At 51.0% G+C, this 18,530-nt stretch overlaps 1 long non-coding RNA gene across 7 annotated transcripts; it reads left to right on the top strand.

The window, feature by feature from the left end:
* Window positions 1-294: 294 nt before the first annotated feature.
* Window positions 295-13,904, top strand: LOC141490598 (uncharacterized). Of its 7 annotated transcripts, none has more exons than XR_012469286.1 (10): window positions 298-618; window positions 6,636-6,775; window positions 7,300-7,399; window positions 7,849-10,012; window positions 10,179-10,469; window positions 10,889-11,006; window positions 11,542-11,661; window positions 12,258-12,664; window positions 12,857-12,962; window positions 13,878-13,904. It is a non-coding gene; the product is annotated as an uncharacterized LOC141490598 (long non-coding RNA). The 7 variants fall into 7 exon arrangements; XR_012469289.1 differs by having other exon boundaries at window positions 301-618; window positions 10,380-10,469; XR_012469284.1 differs by having other exon boundaries at window positions 304-618; window positions 10,407-10,469.
* The last annotated feature ends 4,626 nt before the right edge of the window (window positions 13,905-18,530 follow it).

Here is an 18,530-nt window from a genome sequence, read left to right on the forward strand (position 1 = left end):
CATGGGATTGAGCCTCAGTTTTTCCCTTTGTCAAATGGGATTAAATTGATAGGACTAGGCCTTCTGAGTTCCTTTCAGCCTTGAATCTATGAATGAGTGTGAATGGTTGGTCTGTCTCTCCTACCTGCCTCCTCTAGACTTACGACTCAGACATTGCCAGAAATTTCTTAGGGGTGACGTCACTGAAGTTTCTTTGATGTATTTCTCAGGCCTTGGAATAATAGACTGGGTTTTGGGTTGTTTCTTTTAAAAAGCCCCTCTTGCTGTACTCTCCTTCCCTGCAGAGGAAAATACCCCTCCTCCAAGAAGCCCAGACCCTCTACTGTCGCCCCCTCTTATCTACAGAGCAGGCAGGTGCCATCGGCCCCTCTCCTCTCTGTCCTGGTTCAACTCAGAGAAGGTATTTTCCTTGACCCTCAGGGGTGGTTTCAGAAGCCTGATTCCAAAGACAGTTGGGTTTCAGAACACTCAACCCAACTGCCACACCCACAGGAGAAAGGCGCATTGACTGGGAAGACTGAAAAGGTGGTCCTTTTCAGGACCTGGAGATGTGTGTCCTGGTGAGGAAGGAGCCCGGCCACTCCTGCTTTTTTTTCTGGTCCTATGGTAGACTAAGAGGTAAGTCTAAGGTTCTGAGCATAGGCAGGTGAGACACAAGAGGATTCAGGTTTCATCTGAAGAGAGTGGGGCATCAAATCTGAGGCCTGAAAGAGAGCCTGGGGCGGCTGGTCTGACCTACATTTCATCAGGAAGGTCCACCATACCATACCCCACCCTGTCATCAAGGCTTGGCTTAAGGACCACCTACCTCTTCCAGGCTGCCTCCCCTGGTACTTTTATTAGCATTGAAGACCTGCTCACTTCATTTCCAGGCTCATGCTTTTTTCCCTGCCAAACTCAATTGCCCCTCCCTCCCTCTCAGCTCTACCTCTTGAAATGGAACCGGAGGACCATATGGACATCTGGAAAGCCATGTTTATTTCTAGGAACCACATATCTTTTGAGAAAGCAATCTTGGTAGACAAGGAGTCTACCATCCATGTCAACACTAGCACCAACTGTCATTCAATTTAATGGCAGGAAGGAAAACCCAAGAAATCTCAGGAACAGTGACATCACCTTCACAAACCAAAAGCTCTGCTTCCAGTCTGTCCCTGAATCCACTGTTCAGGCAAGCAATGCATGGAGAGTGATGGCCTGCCAACTGACCCTCAAGGAGCCACAGCTCCCATCCTCACCAGTCATAGCTGCCAAAAATATGGATCCACTAAGTCCTTGGAAGTGTCAAATGATTCAACAGATAATCAATGAATATGACATCAAAGAAGGAGTTTGACCATCTGGACCTTCTAGTTCCTTCCCACAGTTGAACCTTGCCATGGATATCATTGCTTCTGTGGTTGGAAACTAACTGGTCCTGCTCCTCTCACCTCCTCAGCTTCCTCCCAGCCTCTTCATGTTCAGTAACCTCTCACCTCAGATGCCTCTTAGCTGTGAGACCCTTTCCCTTTCTGGCCTTCAGTTACCTTACCTGTAAAATGAGAGGATTGGGTGAATGGCGTCTGAGAACCCATCCATCCTCCAGTTTCTGATCCTATGAATACAATGTGAGATACTTCTGCTTATCTTTTTTCCATCTCTTTCTCCTTTCCCTTCTCTTTCTCTTCCTCCTCCTTTTCCGCCTCCTCCCTTTACTTCACTTCCTCCACTTTTATTCCTTCTCTTCCTTCATTATGTCTCAGGCTCGGGTCTGGGGAGGAGGAGGACAAGGCCTAACCGATCTTTCCTTTTGTGATGGCATCATATCCACTGGTCCCATTTTCAATCTGCTGCTCATGAGGGAGCTGGGGGAACAGGTATCTGACTACAGCCCCCTGATCCTAGCCCAGGACCAGAACAATGAGTGGCTGGGCTTCTTCCTCACATTTCCAGGCTCATACTGTCTTGTGGCCAGACTTCTAGAAGATGGCAGGGAGTTCTTAGCCTGGTGTTTGTCCTAAGGGGTAAAGAGTCTCTTCTGATTGACTTCTCAGGGGCCAGAATTGAAGTAGTTTTTCAAAAGAATAAAATGTGGGAATGCAGTCAGGAAGCCTTGGGTTCAAATCTTTCTCAATCACCTGTTTACTGTGGGATCCTGAGGAAGGCCTGAAGTTCTCGTTCTAAGGGCTGAGGACTGGAAGAAAAATGAAATAATCCCCACTCAGGGAACTTTTAATTTTCTGGGCACTCTGTTCTCTGGGTATATGTGTGCCTCTTGTCTCTCCATGTCACCACACACACACACACACACACACACACACACACACACACCCCTTCTCATTGTACCCCTCATTGGAGGAAGCCTAGAGCCCTGACCCCTCCTCTTTAAGGGGTTCCAGAGAAGGAAACCTCCCATAGAGGCCACAGTCAGGCTGTCCAATAGCCAGGCCCAGAGAGTCCCAGGAACCGCGTCCCCATCTCCCCAAAGGCAGGCAGAACCTCTTTCCAGATCACCATTAACTTTTGGGGGAACGCTTGACCTCCACCTTTTCCAAGCTCGACTTGCCAGACCGATCTCATTTATGGTGTTACAAAACGTGATCTTCATTGATGCATCCTGTGGCCAGAAAGGAAGTCGGCTCACAAGGGAGGAGCTGCAGGTCTCCCATCCCAGTACCCTGGATATCCTGAGGGGGTGGGAGAACCTGCCAGGCAGAGTGGACCCCCCCACACTGGCTCACTTCCCTTAGATGCCTCCAGCACCTGAGCCTCCCAGAACATGCTGGAGTCACTCAGGGCCACGCCAGGCCTCAGGGCTCACTAGGCACCTGGTATTATAGGTGTATAGAATGTTCATGGTCATCAAATCTACAAGTGCCAAGCGCATCCTCGGGTGCAAGCGCTTAGCCACACAGGTGTAGACATCAAGGGAGGCACTCTTGAAGGGCTGGTCACTCTGAAAAGGGAGCCGAGGATCCCTGACCCTTCCGGCCTCCCAGCAACGACGTCCCAGAGAGCTCAGGGTCAGAGACGTCACTTTACACAGAGGGAAATTGAGACCCATAAGCACTAGGGCCCCTGCTGCCCACCCCTGGAGAGCTTTCTCCCAGAACTGTCCCCTCCCCTCCCCCCACCTCATTCATTGGGAAATCTGGTCCCTTCCCCAACACAATCATGATGTTTGCAGATAATCTGCACTGGGTTTTCATGTGCATGAGGAACAGTGTAGCTCAGTAGGAAGCATCTGGATCTAAGGTGGGGTCCTGTGTCCAGATCCCACTTTATTTTCTGTTTGTAGCACCATAGGAGAGTCTCTGGCCTCACTTTTCCTAGTGGCCAGCAGGCCAGATGACCTTCAAACTAAAGTCTAAAGTCCTTAAAACTGAAAATACAAGACACTTTGATGCCCCATACCCCAATCATACACACACACACACACACACACACACACACACGTTCATTCCTTGAGGATTTTGCCTGGATCTCTGTTTTGGCCCCATTTCCCCATCTTTTATTTCAATAACCTTCATATGTGTGTCCAAATCCCACCTCCTCCTTGGCTCCCCTCAAAAAGTGGAACCTCCCTGAGGGTGTTTTTCTTTGAATCCTCAGCTCCTAGAACAAAAGTTCAGGTGTTCCTCAAGATCACTCAGTTAATAGGTGACTATTAACTACTCTATTGAGAAACTACATCAATTCTGGTCCCTGAGAGACTCTCGACTCCCATCTAGGAAATATCTTAGGGATGTTCACTGGAAGCCCCAAGCACCTGGCTGAGAACTCTGGTGCATCATCCAGGAGCCTGGCCACAAGAAAAACCATGAGCCTAGAAAGGTGAGCGTCTCCAGGCAAAAGGGAGCCCGGCCACTCACCTCTTTAATAAACTAGGCCTCCACTTTACCCTGGCACTGCACCAGGATCAGGGAGCTGTAGTCATATAACTGTTTCCATAGCTCCCTGATGGGCAGCAGGAGGCTTGAGAATGGGACCAGTGGATTTGAGGACGGTCAGCCTTAACCTATCACAAAAGACAGACCTGTTAGGTCTCCTCCACCCCCTTGGACTCAAGCGTTTAGACATGATGAAGAGGAGAAAGAATGGCAAACATTATCCTTCAAAGACCGGTTGGTCATTCTGGGGTACACATTGATGTCCTCATGTTGGGAGTAATATGGGATCACCTCACAAAATGACTCCATAGCCACGTGTCTAGCCAAGTAGAAAGGAAAGAGGGCAATGAAGAAGGGGAAAGCCAGGGTAGGCACTCAATGAGGACTTCGCAACGGGAACCGGTTCCTGTTGTGAAGCTCCAAGTCCGAGATGACTCCCAGGAAAACTCTTTCTTCATTCCCCTCCCTTCCTCTATCCCCCCCGATTTTGAGGTCCCAGCCTAGAATATTGAACCTCAGAGCCCTGAGTGGTTTTACCCTCAAAAAGGTTTCAGAGCAATTAGGCATGAGGTCATCTCCAGCCAGAATGGCCCACTCCATGTCGACCCTTCACAATTCAACTTCAAAGCCACCTGGGTCGTTCAGTCTATCCTGATTCTCCAGAATTCCTGTCCTCTGAACTTGAAGAGAATCTTGTTGGAACCTTTTGGGTTACTTGTGGCCTTGTCTTAACTCACTGGGTTCCTGGGTTCCAAGCACTTTACCAATCTCTTTTGGTCCTCCTGCCCACAGCAATCCTGGGAGGTCCATTTGACAGCTGAGGAAACTGAAGAAAACAACTTCAGTGACTTGCCAAGAGTGACCAACTCTGGCATGCCCGATATCAGATTTTTAAATTAGATCTGCCTCATTCTCGGTCCAGGCTTTAAAGCAAAATGTCTTTGTCTTCAGTTGTGGTTGTATGCCTCCTAGTATCTAGCTCAATGATAGATTCTCAATATTGTTGGATGGATGGATAGCTGGTTGGATGATTGGATGGTTGATTCAAGGAGAAAGTTCCTCCCTCTATACTTGTCTGAGAAGCTTTTAGACAGAGGGACACAACATCAGGCTTATCTTAACCCTGTTGCTCTGTCTCAACATGGAGATGGTGGTGGGTAGTATGAACCCCATAAAGGCATGAATTCCATGATTGTGAAAGACAGTACAAAATAGGGAAAATGAACATGAGGGAGTTGTTCCCCAGCCTTCCAAACTCCTCAGCCCTCCAGACCCACCCACTAAAAGCAGCCTATGACTCTTATCTCCTAGAGTTAGGTATTAGAAGAAAGAGAAGGGGAAGAAGGGGAAGTTGAAAGAGGAATGGAGAGAAAAGGAAGAGATGAATTGGAGAAGGAGAGAAAGAGACAAGGAGAAAAGGGAAAGGAGAATGGAAAAGATGGGAAGTGGAAGGAGTCAAAGGGGAAGAGCCAAGAGGATCCACCCTTAGCATTCTCATTGGCCAAAGGTGATGAGGGAACACTGTCAGGGTCAGGGGTTTGAAAAGGTGCTGGAGCTCCATCATCAGCCACTTAGATTGTTTTTTGGACAGAGCCACCAAGGTGTCACTGGTGATCTCTGCACTAAGTAGCCCACGGCGACAGCCAAGGCAAAGGCCCTCTGTGCTCTGCTCCTTCTCCTCCTCCCTCTACTTTCTCCTCCCTCTTTCTCTTAACCCTTTCCTTGCTAGTGCACTTAACCCTCCCCTCCTTCCTCTATTCCTCTAACCCCCTTTGCTCCTCTCTTCCTCTTTGCCCTTTTCCCCTCCCTCCTCCTCTTTCCCCTTTTCATCTTCTTCCCCCACCCCCTTCACACCCTTCTCGCCCTCCACCTCTTCCTACATATCTCACAGTCTTTCATAGAATCTCACCTTATAAAAACCAGTTCTCTCCATACACTGGTTTGAAAGTCAGGGATCCTAGATTCATCCCCTGCCCTGATAGCATGTGTTACCATCTCACAGAATGGAAGTTCTTTGGACCATGACAAATATCATAGGACAAATGGAAAGTAAGATACCAGAAGGAAAAACGTAATGAAATTGTATGAACCACGGTTCCAAAAATGAGACACTTATCAAAACATCAATACATTTCCATGTCAATAATTAAGAGAAATAGTGAAAGATGGAATCAGGCAGGGAAGAAAAAGATGACCAGAAGAATTTGGACTGTCTATAAATGGAGCACCTCAAGAAAATGTTGAGGATACTGAGGAATGGAGCTGTTCTGCTGGAGACCAAAGACAAATCAAGCAAATGGAACTGAAGTATCAGCACAGAGAGAGAAGGATATTGATGAAAGGACACAAATAGAAGTGCATGCTAAGTTCAACTTGTGCACAGAGACTGTCATCAGACTCTTAATTCAATGTGAGGTAATATTGCAAAAGACCAGGAAGAAATGCACCTCATATTTTCAAATATGAATCCACATCATACAAGATTTATCATCCAGCAGAAGAATGAAAAGAGAAATGGGAATGGCATAGCCTGGAAATTAAGAAAATGGGGTCTTTGTCTCAAATGCATTCACTTAGCAAAATATAGCCTAAATGTATAAAAAAAAATTAAAGGAATTCAGATATTTAAAAGAGGAAGTCTAATGCATCCAGGGCCTTTGATCTATAATTCTCTTCTAAAGGAGTGTCAAAAAAGAGAGTGAGTTTTGAATTAGAGTCTGATGTGATCAAATTTCATTATAGTCAACATTGATTTTTATGAATCAGATCTCAACAGGAAATCCCCAGTTCTACCTGCTCCCAAGGCTGATGCTGGATGGTCCATGGCTGACCTTGATGAGGACCTTGGCTTGTTCTTCTTTCTAGTCCATCTCCTTGCCCTTCAGAAGCTACTGGCCAGATTCCTGGTGGGTAGGATGAGCCTGCTGGGGAAATGGGATTGCTGACTGGATGGGGTGAATATTTGCTCATCTCCCCATGCCACAATGCCCATATAAGAGGGGTCCTGCTTGATTTTATTACAAGTAAAGCTGCTTTGGGGGAAGGGGTGACTGGCAAGGAGGAAGGTCCAGGGGGAATCTCAAGATACAGACCACCCTGGCAGGGGAATGCTCTGAGCTCATTGGCATTTCCAAACATCCTTGGCTCATTGAGAGTGGACACGGCTGAACAATTTTGTGTTTAGTGGGGGGGGGGGTAGGGTTGGTTTGTTTTGGGGGCAAAGCAGATATGCAGATGGAGAAACAGGTACCTTTGTGTAAGGAGCCTGGTCCTGCATGGCAGCACACCACTCATGTTCAGAGTTGGGACTTCTGGGTGGGTCTGAGGGCCCTGAGTCTGTTCCTGCACAGCTCCTTGCAGCAAAATGTCCTGGGGTCTCTGGAGGAGTCACAACCTGAGCTGTCTCTTCTCTCCTCCTTCACACCTGCAGGTGCTTCTAGCAGACCCCTATAAAATGGAGGGACATGGGGTCGCCATGCTTCAACTTGTTGAGTCTCTGCACAAGAATATTGCCCCCTACTAAATCTGGGGTCAGTTCAAATTCTGCATTTACCACTTGATTGTCCCCTTGGACAAGTCACTAAGCAACTTCTCAGTGGGATTTGAATTAGACAATCTTTAATGTCTATTTAGCTCGAGATCTCTGATCCTATGATTCTTCTTCAAGGTTTCAAGGCTCCTAACATTCTTTCCATGACTTTTAAATTCTTTTTTCATCCATATGTACAAGCATATTTTTAAGTTACAAAATTTCCTTCCATCCTCCCTTCCCACCACCTTCCCATCAGCAGCGAACAGTCAGATTAGCACTGTATATACATATTTTTGATAAACATGCTTACAGATGAGTCATTTTCTGTATGAGGAATTAGGATTAAGGGAAAGAGATACGTAAGGGATATTTTTATAAATTTTTCATAAAGTGTTCATCAGATTCTGAAGGGCTGGGGGTTTTTTGGTTTTGTTTTTCTTCCTCTAGATGGAGATCACATTGTCCATAGTCTAATACAGTTGTCCGAGCTCTCTGAACTGCATCAAGGTTGATCATCTCACAAGGTTGTTGATGTCTACATTGTTCTCTTGGTTCTGCTCCCTTCACTCAGCATCAGATCCTGTAACTCATTCCATGCTTCTCTAGAGTCCAATATGACTAATGTATGTTTCAGAAAATAGTAATGTCTTGTTCATTTCTCCATCTCTTATGGCACTAGCTAAATCACCAGAAGATGTAGCGTAAGCAAATAAATGGCATGATAACAATAGAAAAAGAGAGACAGAGACAGACAGACAGACAGACAGACAGACTATTGCCCCCTCCATGGCAGAATTCTGGGGAAATGAGATTCCAGGTTTAATTGGGGACCTTCCAGGTAAGTTAAGCTCCTGGTGGAGGGGGAGGCTGGGTGGGAGGGGGCTGTCCATTGTCCAGCACCTGGGAAGCCACCCTTCTAGTGGGTCCTGTAGACAATTGCTGCTTAACAAATAGCTTGGCCTTATCTCTACCCTTCAGAAATCAATATATATTGATGAAAGACTCCCCTTTGGACTGGGTATACAGTAGGTGTCTACTACTTGCTGACTTCAAAGCCCAGACCTAAGCTTATACAAAATCTAAACCCAATAAAGAGGAGAAGGTTCAGGTCGAGATGCCTTTAAAACCAGTCCCTCGGGGAGCTAGAAATTTGTAGGAAATGAGAGGAGACAGGGTGGAGGTGAGCTGGACTGCATTCCAGTCTGGACAAAGGCCTGGAGACTAGGATTTGAAGGCTGAATGTGAAAAACAGGAGAATCCTATCTGGTTTGATTGGGTGGGTTGAACTAGGGTGCAAAGAGACACCCCTTCATGGGAAGAGGACCTGGGGGACACAGCAGATGTGAGGAGGCCTCTTCTCTAGCATCCTGTCCATGGCAAAGCCAAGGAAGAGGCCACAGAGCATTGGGATGGGTTCCAGGAGGTACTAGGGAGCCCCAGGGACTTGTGGAACAGGGGAATGAGGAGGCCAGAGCAACAGGGAGAGTCAGGGGGTAGGTTCATTCCACCAGGTTGCCCAGCCCTCATGTCTACTCGGTTGTGGTTCCATCAGCATCTGGGACAAAGGAGACATGCCCATCCTCTGTCATTCCCCCCATTCTCAGTGACTATTGCTGTTTGATTCTGAGACAGTGACCAGATGTAAGATGGTGGCCCTGGAGGGGGAGGGGGGCCTGGGTCCCCTCTGATCGGCCTCCTCAACTGGACAATGCGCTGGTCATGCTGTCCACCCCTTCTCCAAGGTTTCCTTCCCTTCATTCTCCCTACCTCTGGGGATGTCTTCGTGGGCACCTTCTCCCCCCTAGTGGAATGGAGGCTCTGCAAGGGCAGGGGCTGTTTCTCTTTTGCCCTGGTGCCCCCATTGCTTTCTGTAGTCCCTTGCATGCAGTGGGTGCCTAATCAATGCATGTTGCTTGATTGACTGGCTGTTGGGGAGAGGCAGCCTCACATCTCTGGTTTCTTCTCTTCTTTCTGTAGAGCACAGAGAGTGCACACAGAGGCAGAGGATTTGGGAGGACAAACTCCTCCAAGGACTGAGGGGAGGGGGCTAGGGCCAGAAGGGAGCCTCCAGGAAGTCAGGAAAATCAATCCCTCTGGAGATCTTTCTTTTGGGTCCTGCAGCCCTGGGCCCTGGGGGTCTTTGGGGGCAGGAGGGGGATCCCAAGAGGCTTCACTCATTGTGTACTCACTAAATATTGACCCAAGGCTCTTCTTGGGGGTGCATTGGGTGATTCTGTTGGAGCGGGTAGAAAATGCTTTCTGCCTGAGACAATGGCATGGAGTCCACTTACAGTCAGTAGAGCCCAGGATTCAAATCCTGCAGGCACTCTTTTTCTGAGGCTCCTTTTTCTTACCTGTCAGGAGGAGATGAGAATAGTCTCTGATATGCTGGCTCCAACTCCGGGCTGCTGGGAGGCCCAGACAGGGTGAAGAGCTTTGCAAACGTGAAGGAAGCCAGGAAATGACTCCTACCTCGTCCCATCCCCAGTAAGCCACCCAAGTCATCTCTGTTGTTTGCAGCTTCTGGCACACTTGCTCCAGAGGACTCGGGGACCCCATGGAGCTGGTACCTGAGCCAGGAGGCAGCTACAAGAGCCCCTCGGTAGAAAAGGTGGGTTCTCTTGGGGGTTCCCTCAGCTGAGGGGCTGGCTTCGACGGAGGGGGCAGAGACTGGGGCGCTTTGACAAATTTCTGTGGTTGAGATGGGAGAGCTTTCAAGTGTGGAAACAGGCCCATCGAGGTGTGGGTGTTTTTCCCTAAGCCTTCTCTTCCCTTAGGTGAGGGCATTGGATGTGGGGAGGGGTCCAAGGCTCCAGAAAGAGACTCCTGCAAGAGGCCCCAGTAAGAAGTGGTGACGGTGGTGCAGGAGAGATGTGGCCTTCCCAGGGGAGCCTCCTGTCGACAAGCCTCAGGAGAATTCTGCGGCTACCTCCCTGTTGTCTTCTGCAAGCCCCTTACCCTCTGAGGGGCCTCTCTAGGCCTCAGTTTCTTCTTCTGTCCCACAGAGTCAGAATAGCAACTCCTCAGATCCTTGAGCAACATGTGAAACGAGCCAGCCCGGTGCACAGGTAGAGACCTTGGGGCCCAGGGCTCTGGGGTCCCGTGTCTCAGCCAAAGCCCCAAGTCAAGGCCTGGGCCTCTGGAGCCCCCCGGCCTGCCCTGCCTTCCCGGCATGGGGAGAGCTTCCAAGGGGCAGCATGGAGCTGACGCCCGGGGTTTGGTTTCAGTTTTCAAATGAACACACTTTGAGCTTCTCCCCCCCAACCCCAGAGCCCCAGAGTCAAGCCAAGCCATGGCCTGGAAGGTCTGCTTCCTTCAGCAGCCGAGGTCCCCACCTCGATGGTCAGGGGCAGAGCTGGCTCCTGGTCTCCACTTGTGCCCCTCTTTAACTGTGGGTGGCCAGGATCTGCTTGGAGATGGCCTCAGGGACCTGGATGCTTTGTGGGGTGGGGGATGTGCCAGGCTGAGGGGTTCCCCTTCTTCTCAGCTCCTTCCAGGCCTTCCTGTACTGGATGCTGGGCTTAGCCAACATCCTGTGGGCCAGGAAGCTGGCAAGGGGGAGAGGCTGCTAATGGACCAGGCACAACAGCATCAGTGAGAGGGAGGTAAGGACCCTTGTCCAGCACTCCCACATTCCCTATGTGCCCTCCACATATGGGCACTGCCACTCAGAAAGGACACTGGTGAGGGTAAGGGCATGGGGTCACTGCCCAGAGAGGGTGCAGTGGAGGCACCGGGGAGGAGCAGCCTGGAGAAGAGGGGGCTTGTGCAGGGTCTGCAGGGTGGGGAGGACCAGGAGATTGCTTCCATTTGGAAGGAGAAAAGGGTGCTGAGCCACATTTGGCCCTGCTGTCCCAGACAGGCCAGGCCGGAGCTGATAGCTTCTCCCTCAGGGCAGGGGGTCCTCGGGTCCATGGAGCAAGGGGGGCTCGGCTTCTTGGCAACCCTACGATCCTTCTGTCATGCATTTTGAAAGAGGTTTAGGAGAAAGGCAAATGTGTGATGCCCCAATGGGGGCAGATCTCCTGTCTTCAGGGGGGCTCCAGACCAGAGACAGGGAGTCACAGGCCCCCCGGCCCAGGCCGGGCAGAGTGGCTCGTGCTCTCCTTCATCTTCCCTGGGCCTTCTCCTGCTTTCCAGGGAGTCTCGCTGTGTTTGGGACTCTGCACTGCCGCTCAGCCCACCACTTTGTCTATATTGTTCAAGTCTGAGGCGAAAATGGAGGAGTCGGAGGATTCCCGGCCCCTCAGTGCTGGGAGGGTGAGGAGCCTCGACTCTGGGGCCCAGGGAACTGGTGGGGGAGGGTCTGCCCCCTTCTTATCTTCTTTATTTTTGCTTGTTTGCTTTTCTGTGAGGCAATGGGGTTAAGGGACTGGGCCAAGGTCACACAGCTAGTGAGCATCAAGTGTCTGAGGCAGAACTTAAACCCAGGTCCTCCTGACTCCGGGGTTGGGGCTTGCTCCACTGTGCCACCCCTCTGCCCCTGTGGAGCCTCTTCTGGACCTGGCATTGTTCCTCTGCGCCAACATTCCTCCCACTCTGAGACTCAGGGACTTTCTTGTGTCGGGTCCCAGGACAGACGTTGGAAGGTGACCCTTTTAGGCCCACCCTTGGCATTGGAAGGTCCTCTCTGGGGGCTGAGGGAGGTTCTCGCTTCCCCTATTTATGGGATCCATGATTCAATGTTTTCACTCAATTCAGTTCAGCGGCATTAGTTGAGCACCTGCTGTATGCTGGTGGATGGAAAAATGACAAATGGTTTTTGCCCCAAGAAGTGTGTCTGCATTCTCCTGTTTCTGTGTGTGTGTGTGTGATGTGGTGGGGGTGTGGGGTAACAAAGGATCTTGGATTTTTAGTTTGAAGGTACCTCAGAGGCCATCTGGTCTGCCGGCTACTAAGGAAACTGAGGTAGAGATTCTCCTATGGCCCCACAAACAAAATGGAAACCTGCAGTCTGGACTCCAGAACCCACCTCGGACCCTGATGCTTCCTCCCGAGCTACACCGTGGGCTGCCTGTGGTGCCTGTGGGTCTGGAAAGTGGAAAGCCTCTGGAAAGTGAAGCTCCGACCCTGAGCTCTCTGAGACCTTGCTGGAGGCCGGGAGGGTCACGGTTCCTCTGCTCCCTTTTCAGCGTGACCAGCCCTGGAAGAGCGGCCTCCTGGCCGTGTATGGCTGTGTAGCCAAATGATTGCACCCAAGAATGCTCGTGGTCCACATTGATGGGCTGAGCAGAAAAATTACATTTTTAATACAAGCTGCCAGGTGAGCCCCGAGTCTGGCTCCGGCATGTTCTGGGAGGGGGTGGCTCGGGGTGACTCAGGTGGCTGAGACAAAGGGAGGTGGGGCAGTAGGGGGTCTCCCCTGCCTGGCAGGTGCCCCCTGGGAACTTCCTGCATCCTCAAGGGAGCCAAGTCCTGGGATGGGGGTCCTGAGGCCCCTGGATTCTTCTTTTAGGGTGCCATTCGGCAGCAGCATAATGGAGCTCCGTCTGGCCTGGAAAACCTTGGCCGAAGTGGAGGTGAGCTATTCATCGAAAAGGGACCTCAGGAGGAAGTTAATGGTGAGCTGGGAAGGGGTTCTGCCTGCCTTTGGGGAGGGGGAGGGCTTCCTGGGACTGCCTGGGCCTGGCCATTGGACAGTCTGGCTGAGGCCTCCTAGTGATGGGCAGGGAGGTTCCCCTCTCTGGATCCCCTTGAAGAGGAGGCTTGGGGCCCTGGGCTTCCCCCCATGAGGAGTACACTGAGAAGAGGGGTGTGTGTGCGTGTGTGTGTGTGTTAATATGGAAAGAGAGGCAAGAGGGACACACACACACACACAAAACAGAACAAAGAGTGAACCTGAGAAGGTGGGGGGATGTAGAGCCCTTCCTCCAAACCCTGCTATCATTCCTTAGCAAGTTTGTGGGGAAGGTTCTAGATCACAGGGTTCTTAACTTGGAGTTTGGGACCTTATTTAACAATTTTTGATAATTGTGGCTCCAAGAGGTGCTGAGACCCCAGAGCACCAGACCTTGGGAAGGGGGGTCTCTCCCCAGGGCCTAGTCCGGAGCTGGGGGATATGCCTGCACGGTGTCTTGGTCCACGTCGCTCACAAGGGAAGGGCCCATGGCCTTGGCCAAGTCAGTAGGGTTAAGAGTTCACAAAGGCGCCAGGCAGATGGCCCATTTAGGTCGGAGAGACGGCGTCCCATAATGGTGGGAGCCAGGGCCTTGGCTCAGAAGCCGGGACGTGACATCTCTCCTTGGTTGCTCTTCTGACCAGGAACCCCCCCCCCCAGTGGTGTCTGGCACAGACCAATACTGGAGGACAAGGTGTTCAGATTCTGTGGGCCTCAGTGTCCCTGCCTGTCCAGTGGGTGAGGGGACATCCCCTTCTGGAATTTCAGTGAGACTCCAGTGAGACCCGGAGCTCTCTGGGCCAACCCCATGAGGATGGTCCTTGTGCCTCTGACTGGCCCCCTTGTTGGCATTGGGCAGGTGATCCTCAAGGCCGAGTCGCTGTATCTCCAGTACTTATGCTGGTTTTGACAGCACTCTGGCACCTCAGGTAGGCCGGGCCTGTGCCCGGGACCCTCGGCTAGGTCCGGTGAGACCCCATCTCAGAGATCAGCCTCAGGAGCCCACGTCATCGTTGGTGAGCTCTCAGCCTTCTCCTGACTGGGCAGCACCTGCCCATCCTGGAGGAGAATGGACCCAGAGGGGGAAGGTGGTGTGGTGTGGTGTACAGGAGAGGTTCTCAGGGTCAGAGGAGAAGCTGAGGGAAGCAGGTGGGAGCCCCATTCAGGCAGGAGAGTAGACCCTGAGAGAAAGGAAGAGAGAGAGCGAGAGAGAGAGAGAGAGAGAGAGAGAGAGAGAGAGAGAGAGAGAGGTCTATGTCCCAAGGTCTCCCAGAGCTGCCAGCCCTCCCCCATGTGTGGCCTGCACCTCCTGGCCAGCAGTTACCTGCTCCACCCCCCATGGCATCCCCTTCATGTCCCCTTTCTTCCCTGGCGTGTTCCCTCAGGATAGGGGCTGTTTTGCTTTCTTATGTTTGTAAGCTGGGCCTTTAGCAGAGGCCTGGCCCGGAGAAGTCCTTAACCAGTGGGAAAAATGCTGACTTGGTTATCTCTCTGTCTCTCTCTCTCTCTGTCCTTCCTCACTACCAGAATAAGTGAATAAGCCTTATGCTGCCCGACACCTTGGGCAGGCCCGGACACAAACACAGCCGGGAAGGCCAGAGTGGCCTCCTGGGGGAGGGGAGCTCTTGAGGTGAGACCAGGAGGACTCGGGATTCAGGGGCAGCTAGGTTGATTCAGGCAGCAGGGAGAGTGAAGTGTGTCCAGAATGGGAAGTCAGGAGACATAAAGGTTTAGACTTAGAGCTGGAAATGACCTCAGAGGCTAACAAATCAAACATCATTTTGCAGATGAGGAAACCGAGGCACCTAGAACTTGGAGAACTTTCACAGAGCCCCTGTCCCAGGAACCAAGATGTGTCTGAGGCAGGCTCCACAGTCCCAGGAGCTGTGAATTTGGAATCTAGGCTGGACCAAGGTCGACCTCCCCAGCCTTGGGTCTGGGCCCTAGGTCGGGTTGAGCTCTTTTTCACAAGTTGGGGGACCCATCAGGGTTTCCCAGGGTTGGGTCGCCTGCTCTCCATTTCCTCTTCTCTTTCCCCTTCTGTCCATGTCAGATCCTTCAGGACAGGGGCAGTTTCCTTCCTGTCCCTGTACTCAGGTGGTCAGCAGGCATTGGTGGAGCTCCTCCTGTAAAACAGACCCTGTACCAGGACTGGCCCTACCACCACTAGGCAAAGCCTGACCCTTCCTTCCTTTCACCTGCCTTTGGACGATGGGACTCTTTTGGACAGGCATTCTGCAGGGGCCCCCCTCACTGTGCCTTGCTTTCCCCAGTGAACTGAAGCCTCCCTTCACTGCTGAGGACACCCAGGAGCTGCAGCACAGGAGCCTGCAGAGTGTCCTTCTCCCTCCTCCAGAAGAGGACAATGACCAGGCCCAGGTGAGTTCTGGTCTCTGGACTCCTCTGTTCCGTGATGGACTTGGCGCTGAATCAGGCCTTCCCACTGACCTGTGTTCCTCTGGCTGTATGTAGCCTTTCTGAGACCTGGCCTGAGTCAGGCTCCTTGACCAGGGGAAAGGGCAGAGGGAGTGTTACCAGGTTATTGCCATTGTTGACTTTGTGACCAGCCCTAGGGGGCATGAACAAACTCTTCTGGAAGAATTTCAGGCCAAGGAAGTCACAGAGGAAGAGCCCCCTGATGCCTAGGCCTTCTATAGGGAGATCCCCCACCCCTCTCTTAGAGTCCCAGCACAAGGGCAAATTCAAGGCCTAGCAGACCAGAAGCAGCCTGGGGAGGTGGATGGCCCTACCAACTACCTCCTTCTGTCTCTCTCGTCATGGCAGTGAAGGTGAATCTGGCTAGGGGCTCTCCTTCCTGCCTCTCCTCTGTGTCTGATCTCAAGTCCATCAGATCTAGAATCATCTCTGGTTAATGTGTCAGGCTTCCAAGCATCCCTGGGCCTCAGTTCACTGGGTCATAGCCACATCATCTCTTCTGACTCCTTCTTTAGACAAAGGAAGAAACTAAGGCCCCCGGCATTTAAAGACTCCCCCTGGGGGCCTTCCCTCATTCCCTCTGCTGTTCTCCCTCACATCTGGCCGAAAAGGGCCCTTACTAAGGTTCTGGAGCCTGCTGATAGATGCAATGACCCCATTCATTCCTGCTGTTGCTTTCAGACCCTATACCGGAATAACATGGGTATATTCCTCAAACTGACTCAACGTCTTCTCTTCCAAGAGATGAGCCACATGGGAATCCCAGAGACATTTGATGTGTCTGGAGAGAGTCCTGAGGCCCTCTCCCCACTGATCAAAGAAGCCTCTCTCCATGATGATCATGAGTGGAACATCTTAGACCTGGGTCAGGCTCCTCCAACCCTTTCTGCTCTTCTGATTGGACTTTCATAGCTCCAGAGCATGGGGTCAGCTTGCCAGCATGGGGAGTCTGAGGGCCCTTCATGGTAAAGTGTGGGGGTGGTATCCCAGGCTCTGTAGGGGTACCTGCCCCTATGAAGGCTATGGAGCTCCAGAGTTTTCTAGCTGGCCTGGTGGGAAGGAGCTCCAGCCCCTCTGTGCTTCCTCACTTCCTTCCCCCACCCCCACCCCCACCCCCAGCTCCTTAAAAAGTGGATTCAGCCAGAGCAGGCCTGGCAGAGAGAGAGCTGTCAAACTGAGCCTTGGTCTATAAAAGTCTTTAAGGAAGATGTCAACCTCCAGGAAAGTACAGGAGGTCCCCAGGACCAGGCAAACCCATAGCTCTTGAGGCTGAGCACCCATTGAGGAGCTTTCAGTGATGAGCCCCCATTGATGAATCCCCATTGATGAGCCCCCATTGATGAACCCCAGTCAGAGACTGGGTAGCAGTGAGGTGTCATACATGAGTTCACAGACTGGGGCTCAGCTCAATGACATGCTGTGGTCAAGGGGTGGTCTTTCCCCAAGGCTCACATTAATTCTACTTATTTTGAAAGGAAATTTATTTTTTTTAGGTTTTTGCAAGGCAAATGGCTGGCTTGCCCAAGGCCACAAGCTGGGTAATAAGTGTCTGAGACCACATTTCAACCTAGGTACTCCTGACTCCAAGGCCGGTGCTTTATCCACTACGCCACCTAGCTGCCCAATGAAAGGAAATTTAAAACAAAAATCTTCCCAAATAAGAAACATTTATTTTCTCTCTCTCCTATTGAGAAACAAATGCAAATCAACCCTTGAAAATAGTGCCCCCACCCCGGTCTGGGACCTTTGCCTCATGACTTTCCTGTCATCCCATACACCTCTCTGGGGGTAAAGAGCACCCTTGGCCCTGGGTCAATGTCATCCCCTTGCCCCAGCCTAAATCAGGTTAATCCCTGTTTCCCCATTTCTTCTGGAACTGACCTTCCCATGCTAGGGGTTGATGTGCCTGGAGAGGCTGGAACCCCTTGGTTTCCAGCTATGGGGATAGTTATGATTATTCAGTCTGGTTCAGGGAAGCAGATCATCCTGGGTTCCAAAGTATGGCTATGGCAATATTCTAACTCGGGCCTTCCCGATTCCTTCCTTTATGTCAACGAGGTCCATGCTTGGCAGTCCAAGAGGGTTTAGGGAGACAAGCTCTTTAGAAAAGAGGTGCAATAGTGGATAGAGGGCTGGCTGTCCCTTGAGTGGAAGACCTGGGCTCCTGGCTTTGTGGAAGCAGTGCTCAATAGCTCTGGAGAGCTGATTGTTAAACTTTCAGGGTGAACCTTGTAGATGAGCAAAGGCCAGAGTACAAACCACAGTCTAAGTTATTGAATGTTGATGTGTGAACTTAGGAAAGCAATGGCTTCATCTCACAAGTGCCTTTGGCCCCCAGAAGGCCAATTATGAAACACTTCACAACATCCAGCTGTGCTGGATTCAAATGCTAATTTTGACAGCTAGTGGAGGTGTGACCCTGGGTGATTCCCTTCTCCTCTCAGTGCTGGGGTTGACCCTAAGACTCTTAATAACAGCCCCGAATCGATAGAGTGTATTTCTTCTTTGGAAGTCCTCCAGGACAATGAAGGGGCAGGTCTGGCCTACTAAACTTTGTTTTTTTCATTGTCACCTGTGTTTTGGGCCCAATCCTATCCCCCTGACCCTCCACCCCCTTGTAACAAAATCCAGAAATTCTTACATAAAGCCAGCTGCCCCCAGAGATCATGCTAAAGTTGTATGGACCATTCCACACCCCCAGTCTCCTTGCCTTCCTGTTGAGAGGAAGAAGAAATGTTTCACAGTTTTCTAGCAATAAACTGAATTGTCTTCCACAAAGTGTCTGTGTTGTATGTATGTAGGAGACACAGAGACAGACAGCCAGAGACAGGCAGAGTGACAGGGGGAGAGAGGGTGGCAAAGTCAATGTCTCTAATCAGTCCAGCCATTTTCCCTTGCATCATCAACAGCCCTTCGACCTGGTCAGTTTGGCCCCCTCCTCGGAATCCCGGCTCCACTTAAGTGTGATTGCCAGTCCACCATTGAGGCCATCTGTCTGATAGACCTCCAGGTTGAGAAGACCAAGGAATCAGTCTGCTTCTACTCTTCTCAAGTTGGGTTTGGGAGGGAGATCATT

This window comes from Macrotis lagotis, chromosome 6 (genome assembly GCF_037893015.1).
Source record: "Macrotis lagotis isolate mMagLag1 chromosome 6, bilby.v1.9.chrom.fasta, whole genome shotgun sequence".
NCBI classification, from domain to species: Eukaryota; Metazoa; Chordata; class Mammalia; order Peramelemorphia; family Peramelidae; genus Macrotis; species Macrotis lagotis.